Here is an 8,688-nt window from a genome sequence, read left to right as displayed (position 1 = left end):
GGGTTTTTCCCTTATTATTTTCTTTACTTTTTTTTTCCTCTTCTTTTTTTGGTGGTGGGGGTGGTTATGTTTAAATGAAGTTGCTTTTACAACACCAAAGACTTAATCATCCATTTCATATATAAAAGGTAGCTACTTTTTTGCATGGACCTCAAGTATACTGTAGTATAGAGGTGGAATTTAAGGAAAGGTATTAAGCAGGCTGTGTTTTAGCTTATGGGCAAGTAATACATTGTATCATGTATCTTGAGTGTATCATAGATAAGCTGCTATATAACGATTGCCACTTCAGATAGCTGTGAAATTAGGTGATTAACTAGTTGGTACTTAACCTTCTAATTTCTGTATAAATCTAATTACATGAAACAGAAGTGGGGGTTTTGATTTTTCACTTTGCTTTTCTGTTTGGAGTGTCATTGTAACTACTGTATGGTAAATGATGGAAAATAATTGTACATGTTAAAAAAATAAATTGTGTTATATTAAAAAAATAAATAGCCAAACATAAAAAAAGCACACACAAAAAAAGAACCATTCCAGACACAGAACTCTGAATTTAGGTTCAGTTTAATAAGTTGTTATCTTTCAGGATGTGCCTAGGAATTAAAATGTGGATGGATTTTATTAAAAACATTTTTTTTCTAATTATACTTAAAAGAATTCAATAATACAGCTAATTTGAAAGAATTTTCTATACTAACCTGTGTACCCTCCTCTTAGATTTCTTCATTATATTTTACTACACTTGCCAGGATTATTATTTTTTTAATTTTTATTTATTTTTTAAAGAGAGAGAGAGACAGAGTGCTAGCAGGGGAAAGACAGAGAGAGGGAGACACAGAATCCGAAGCAGGATCCTGATTCTGAGCTGTCAGTACAGAGACCGATGTGGGGCTCAAACCCACAAGCTGCAAGATCATGACCTGAGCCAAAGTTGGACGCTCAACTGACTGAGCCACCAAGCGCCCCTTGCCAGGATTATTTTTAAAAAATAAAATAAGTATTTTATTTTGAGATCATTGTTGATTCACATGCACTTGTAAGACATGATGAGAGAACATCAGTACTCTTTACCTAGTTTCCTCCAATAGTAACATCTTGCAAAACTCTAGTACAATGTCACAACCGGGATATCAAAATTGATACAGTCAAGACACAGGACACACTTCCATCATCACCAGGACCCCTCATGTTGCCCTTTGTTAGTCACATCCACTAACTGGATGTCTACGAATCTGATCTTTATTTCCATAATTTTGTTATTCCAACAATGTTATGTAAATGTAAGCATACAGTATGTAATCTCTTGATATGACCTTTTTTCTCTCTCTCGGCATGATTGTCCGGAAATTCATCAAAATTACCCGTGTTGGTGGTTCACTCTTTTTCCTCGCTGGAGAACTATTCCATGGTAAAGGGGTACAACAGTCTGTTCAACCATTCACCTGTTGAAGAACATCTGGGTTGTTTCCAGTTTTGAGCTGTTATGAATAAAGCTAACATGAAAATGCGTGTATATGTTTTTGTGTGAACATAAATTTTCAGTTCTCTGGGATGAATGCCCAATATAATTGCTAGGTCATAGGACAGTTGCATGGTTAGTTTTTAAAGACCAGAGAACTGTTTTCCAGAGTGACTACTAGTACCGTATTACATTTCTGTCACCAGTGTGTGAGTGATCCACACTCCACACTTCCTCATTGCTAGCATTTGATATTGTCATTGTATTTTATTTTAGACATTTTTATAGATGTGTAATATGTCTTACAACTTTTTTTAATGTTTATATTTGAGAGAGATGGAGAACAAGCAGGGAGGAACACAGAGAGAGGGAGACAGAATCTGAAGAAGGCTCTAGGCTCTGAGCTGTCAGCACAGAGCCTGACACGGGGCTTGAACTCACGAGCCATGAGATCATGATCTGAGCTGAAGTCGGACCCTTACCTGACTGGGCCAACAAGGCACCCCAGATGTGTAATATGTCTTATTATGGTTCTGATTTTTATTTTCTTTTAATTTTTTTAATGTTTTTTTGAGTGAGAGAGAGAGAGAGAGAGAGAGAGAGAGAGAGAGAGAGGCAGAGAGGGAGACATAGAATCCAAAGCAGGCATCAGGCTCCAAGCTGTCAGCACAGAGCCCTATGTAGGGCTCAATCTCATGAACCATGAGATCATGACCTGAGCTAAAGTCAGACGTTCAACCAACTGAGCCACCCAAGCGCCCCTCGTTTTCATTTTCTTAATAGCTAATGATATTGAACATCTTTTTATGTGCTTATATCCCTCTTTAGTGAAATCTGCCTTTTGACCATTTTCTTTCATGTATTTATGTATTTGTATTTTGAGAGACAGAGAGAAAGCATGTGGCTTGGGAAGAGGGGCAGAGGAAGAGACAGAGAATCTCAAGCAGGCTCCACACTCAGTATAGAGCCCAACATAGGGCTCATTCCCATGACCCTGGGATTATGACATGAGCCTAAATCAAGAGATGAATGCCCACCGATGGAGTCATCCAGGAACCCCTCTTTTTTTAAAGTTTATTTAATCTCCATCCCAACATGGGGGTCAAACTCACAATCCTGAGATCAAGAGTCGCATGCTCCTCCAACTGAGTTAGCCAGGCACCCCTGCCCATTTTTTATGTGGATTTTTAAAAAAAACTGTTGAGTTTTGAGAGTTCTTTATATATTCTAAATATATGCATTTTGTAGACAAGAGTTTTGCAAATATTTCCTCCCATTCTGTAGCTTTTCTTTTTATCCTCTTAATCTGGTCTTTCACAGTGCCAAAGATTTTCAGGTTTTTAATGTTTATTTATATTTTTTAACATTTTTTATTAATTTTTGAGAGACAGAGAGAGACAATGTGATCAGAGGAGGGTCAGAGAGAGAGAGAGGGAGACACAGAATCCCTCCGAGCTGTCAGCACAGAGCCTGACATGGGGCTCAAACCCACGAACTGTGAGATCATGACCTGAGCCGAAGTCAGAGGTTTAACCGACTGAGCCACCCAGGCGCCCCTGTTTGTTTGTTTGTTTGTTTGTTTATTTATTTATTTTTGAGAAAGAGAGAGAGAGAGCGCGTGTGAGAGAGCATGTGCACATATAGGTAGGGGCAGCAAGAATCCCAAGAAGGTTCTGCACCGGCAGTGCCACCAGCGCAGAACCTGATCTGGGGCTGGTACCCACAAACTCTGAGATCAAGACCTTAGCTGAAACCAAGAGTCAGTCACCTAACCCACTGAGCCACCCAGGTGCTCTGCCAAGAATTTTCATTTTGATGAGATTCAATTTATCAATTTTTCCTTTTATAAATCATGCTAATGGTGTCAAGCCTAGCCCGAAGTCCTGAAGATTGAATTGTTTTGAAAATGATTTGTGATTTTGTAACCAAACCAACATAAGTTCATTCCTTGGTGAGTCAGAAATTGCACCAGGTTGAGTTGTTGCCCAAAGAAGACTTCCATTTGCAGCAAATAAAGTCATGGGGAATGGTTTCCAAAGCCGTGAATCCCTGAGAGAGGGTGAATGGGTTCTTTTTGTTTAGGGTTAGCATGAATACTTAGATAGGGAAGCTTTGTCATCCTATGTAGTACATAAAGGAGGGCAAAAGGTCATGCATGTGTGCTTAAGGAAACATGCCTATACATTTATTGTTATGCTATCTTAACGAGGCTGAGTCTCCTCCTAGGGCTGAGACTTCAGTACTATGAGGCAAAGGTCATTGTAGGTCATTCTAGAGGTCACTCCATGGTCCATCTGCACAGGCATGTATCAGGGTTAGCTCAACTGGTCTTGTGGTCTGGCCCAGCGGGGAGATTTTGCCTGGGCAGTTGCTATCACAGGAGGATGTGTGTGTGGTTGTGGTGGTGGTGTGGGGGGGGGGGTGCGGCGGCAGGGAGGGGTTGTTTGCTTTCATTTGCCTGAGTCTAGAGGAAAGCCAGAAAGAAGAGCTTACAGGAAAATGTAAGACAGAAGTTAGTGCGTCCAAGCAAGTGAGCAGTAAAAGCCCAGTCTTGGGGTTTAGCTGGGGACAATTTTACACTGAAGTCTGTATTCCATTCTGACTGATTATACAAACTGTGAGACTTAGATTTAGGCTAAGTGTTTGTATGTTGCCTATGGATGTCCAGTTACTTCAACACCATTTCTTGAAAAGGCTCTTTCCTCCATTGGATTGCTCTTGCCCTTATGCCAAAATTAAATTGGGCACACTTTTGAAAATCTATGTGCCAGACCCTGGGCTATCTTCTTTACACTAGTTTTTTCCTACTCTTTACAGCAACCTGCAAAATAGTTATGTAGCATCTGTTCTGTGCCAAGCACTGTGTTAGCTCAGAGAAAGAAGAGATGAACAAGTCTCCCTGGAATGCTCCTCAGAGGAAGAGATGTGCCTCAATGCAAGTCTGCAAAGAATACGGAGAACTGGGGGAGCTTTCCAGAGTGAAGAAAAAGCATGCAAAATGGCTGGAGGGTGTGCAACAGCTTTGTACATTTATGAAGCGGTATTTTGTTACAGCTAAGAGGAGAGGAGCGAGAGAGGATTTTCTCACGTTGAGTTTAAAATATCTGTGGAGAGGGGCGCCTGGGTGGCTCAGTTGGTTGAGCGTCTGACTTCGGCTCCGGTCATGATCTCATGGTTCACATGACATCAGACCTCCAGCCTCCAGAATTCTGAGAGAATGCATGTCTATTGTTCTAAGCCACCACTTTGTAGCAACTTGTTATAGCAGCCTTGAGATACTAATATAGCCCCTATCTCTTCCCAGACCCCCAAAGTTATCTTTAGATAAATCATTTTTTATATACATATTTTTAAAATTTTATTTTGTGAGAGATGGAGAGCAAGGGGAGGGGCAGAGAGAGAGTTAGAGAATCTCAAGCAGGCTCTGCAATGTCAGTTGGGAACTCATGAACCATGAGATTCTGACCTAAGCCAAAGTCCAGGGTAGGACACATACCCGATGTAGCCACCCAGGCACCCCTAATTTCTTATATATTTTTTAAAAACATGTATTTTCATAATTGGCACTTACTATTTGGGGAGAATATCCACAAAGGGATGCTGCGTTAGTTCTAAACAATTCTAAATGCAAAATGGTTTTCCTTAAATAAACTGCCAACGATGGAGTTTTGTCCAAGCTGTTTAATGCCAGTTCTCCTTGATCCATCTTCAATTAATATGAAAGAGTATAAGTTCATTTAATTGGTTAATATTTGTTTCTTTTTTTCTTTTTTAATTTTTTAATGTTTTTTATTTATTTTTGAGATACAGAGAGAGACAGTGCGAGCAGGGGAGGGTCCAAGAGAAAGGGAGACAGAGAATCTGAAGCAGGCTCCAGGCTCTGAGCGCTCAGCACAGAGCCCGACGCAGGGCTTGAACTCATAAACCGTGAGATCATGACCTAAGCTGAAGCCGAATGCTTAACTGACTGAGCCACCCAGGCACCCAATATTTGTTTCTTAAAATCAACATGTCTTGATTGGTTTGCTGGGAGAAAAGGGTTGAGATTGGGATTAGTGATGGTTGCCTTAAAACCAGTCAGATGTCTGTATTATGCAAAATCCCTGGAGTCTAAGAATACTTTCTCTTTGGAGTTGTTCCTTTGCTAATATTTACTTGTAAAAGGGAAGCTTGAAATTATAAACTACTACTAACTGTTGAACCTAATAATCTCAATGAAAACACATTTGATCGTGTTTTCACTGGCCCGGTTTTAACTGGATTCAGGGTTTTGTTAAATGTCCTCTTTAGGATTCAGTTTTTGATCACAGATCCTCTCAGGCTCAGTCTACATTTTGGTTTTTGACTATTGGGCACCTCTCTGGCTTGAGGCCTCAAAGCAGACCCTAATGGTGTGTTACCCTCTTCTGAAGATTTAATCTTTTTTGATTTTGATAAATTAGGACTCTGAATAGTAAATACTATCTCTAAGCATTCGTGGGTACAACATCTCCTAAATTTCAGAGGGCTTAATTTGAACGTTTAAAATTGCATGCATCCAGAGGAGCCTGGCGGGCTCATTCAGTAGAGTGTGCGATTCTTGGTCTTGGGGTTGTTAAGTTTGAGCCCCACGTTGGGTGTAGAGACTACGTAAAAACAAAATTAAAAAAAAAAAGGATTGTCTAAGTTTAAATTAAGTATATATTTATTTATTTAGTGTGAGCAGGGGAGGGGCTGAATGAGAGAGAAAATCTTAAGCAGCTTCCATGCCCAGCTTGGAGCCCAACATGGGGCTTGAACTCAGGAACATCAGATTATGACCTGAGCCAAAATCAAGAGTCAGTCACTTAATTGAGCCACCCAGGCACCTCTATGCTAAGTATTCATTAAATATTTATTTAAGTTTTTATTTATTACTTTAAATCACATAATTATTAAAGTATCCAAATCACAGAACAGTCCTATAATGAAAATTTGCATATAAGTGAGAGATACTTCTCTGAATGGGGATTGGAGGTGGAGAAAGCCAAGGAGGAAGAAGCAGATATCAAACTGGACAAAGCCCTTAAAACCTAATAGGGGATATAAAATCTTTGCAAAAATTTTATACAAAGCAGTTTCTAAGATTCAGAAGCAACCAACTTACAAGCTTTTGGAACTTAATCCAATCTTCTTTGGGGACTGCTAGGAATATTTTGTAATTACTACCTAGGAGATTAGGGCTTAAAACAGAACATTCCAAATGACCAATGTTTTCATCTAGAGCAATGGCATCCACAGTATAGTGGATAAGTGAGAATAATGAATTTTAAGAATTAACACGTACTTACTATTTAATAGAAAAAGTGCAAAGTGGTATGTCCTCTTTAGATTTCTTCTGATGTGCTATAATCATAAGACAGTGAAATTGAATTACCCATTGAGCATGTATTTAAGCCAGGGTTTCTCAGTCTTAGCACTATTGATGGTTGGGGCCAGATAATTCATGGTTGTAAGGGGCTGTCCTGTCTAATGAAGGGTGGTTAGCAGCATCCCTGGTCTCTACCCATTATATGCCTTCCCTTTGCAGTTTTGACAACCAAAATATCTCCAGACACAGTGGGACAAAATTGTTCCCAGCTGGGAACCACTGATTTTTAAGCCTTAAAGAGAAAAGCAGCAAACCCTTGCTCCCAGTGTGTGTGTGTGTGTGTGTGTGTGTTTGTTTATTTGTTTTGAGAGAGTGTGTGTGAGCAGGGGCAAGGGAGAGAGGGGTAGACTGAGCAGGAGAGAATTCCAAGCAGGCTCCATATGATTAGCCTGGAGCCTGAGGCAGCTCCAACTCCCAAACCAAACTAGGAGATCATAACCTGAGCAGAAACCAAGAGCAGCATTGGACTGGGTCACCAGGCATCCTACCTGAGGTTTTAAAGCAAGTGTTTTTTCCCTCCAGTTTTAGTTTCCCCCCACCCCAGTTTTATTGAGATGTAATTAACATACAGTACTGTATATGTCTAAGGTGTACAGAATAATGCTTTTGACTTACATATATCGTGAAAAGGGCTTAGGTTTAATCCTTATCAATTACTTCTGCCTCATTGAACCTGCAGTATCTCCAACCTGTTTCTATGGTTGTGTTTATCGTGGTTCATTATTTTTCTTAAAACATGGAGCTTGTTTCCTTTCCTGTCTGAGTTCTTTCAAGAGAAAGGCAGTGTTTTCCCTTGACATCCACTGGATGTCAGTTGAAGTCCATTAGTTGAATGACCTTTTAGGCTGGTGAAACACGAGAGACTTTCTTAAAGGAAGGGGTTCTCTGATCAACCTTTGCTTGCTTGCTTGCTTGCTTTATTTCTTTCTTTCTCACTCTCTTTTTCTTTCTTCCTTTTTTAAAGGAATATCTGTTTTGCCAATCTCAAATACTTCACTTAAAACACAGTGACCATGCTGACACTTCATGATGATTCAGCTTTGGGCAAGCGAATCATTTTATATTGTATATTTTATTCTTCCCACTTTCAACCAGAAGACACCTGCAGACTAATAGAACTATGTGCAAAGAACAAATAGGTCTTCATGTTTTGCTGAAATCAACCAGGCCTTCTCAAGACATTTAAGGTCCACCAAGGGCGCTCTCTAGCCGCTGGATATTAATACTATCTATCAGCAGCACACGGCTTTCTCTGGCCCCATCGTGGGAAGACGCATACGCAGACGTGTGTTAATTTTCGGGCCTTGACATCGTTTCCGAGGAATTTAACTCCACCTCTCCGGGCCAAAGGGAACACAACGCCCTCATTCCCGCCCTTCACCACCCCTTGGCCTCCTCCCACTTTCCTTTGGGTCCTCTTCTGTTACAGAAGTTCTGATTTTTCCTAGAGAGCGAGAAGAAAGGTACCAAAGTGGAGTTATCCTCTTACTTGCTCTGGTGGGACACTAGAGAGGAAATCACACTTGGTATTGTAACTGGCTCTCCAGGGGAGAAGGCAAATGTAGCCTTGAAAACTTCAGCGCTCTCGTTGGGCTCCAGGTTTGATTGACAAGGACGCGCCGAGGGAAGGCGAGGAGGCGGGGCAGGGGGCCTCGGGTACAGCCCAAGACAAAGAGGTTTTGGTTGGAACCGAAGAGCGAAGGGCCCTTTAGGGTAACTAGCCCGGGCGCGCTAAGGGGGCATTTGGTGAGGTCGCTTTCTTGCCCGAAGGGAGGGCAGTAGGCTCTGGGGGCCTGGCGGGCTGAAGGGCCTGGTGGGGAGGGGGCGCCGAGCGGAG

The 8,688-nt window shown here is 41.1% G+C and overlaps 1 protein-coding gene across 2 annotated transcripts in view; it reads left to right on the top strand.

Annotated features, from left to right (window-relative positions):
- The first annotated feature begins 8,223 nt into the window (after positions 1–8,223).
- NNT (nicotinamide nucleotide transhydrogenase) overlaps positions 8,224–8,688 on the top strand; it is a 93,497-nt gene continuing 93,032 nt past the window's right edge. Inside the window, exon 1 of one of the 2 annotated variants that reach the window (XM_029940920.1) lies at positions 8,224–8,314. The gene's annotated coding sequence lies outside the window, so the exon portion shown is untranslated. Of the gene's footprint in view, positions 8,315–8,491; positions 8,565–8,688 lie in introns of those variants that run through there. The other variant, XM_029940919.1, reaches the window with a different exon arrangement.

This window comes from Suricata suricatta, chromosome 6, assembly GCF_006229205.1.
Source record: "Suricata suricatta isolate VVHF042 chromosome 6, meerkat_22Aug2017_6uvM2_HiC, whole genome shotgun sequence".
In the NCBI taxonomy this organism is placed as follows: domain Eukaryota; kingdom Metazoa; phylum Chordata; class Mammalia; order Carnivora; family Herpestidae; genus Suricata; species Suricata suricatta.
Note: the sequence above shows the minus strand (reverse complement) of the source record. Positions and strands in the feature narration are given on the sequence as shown.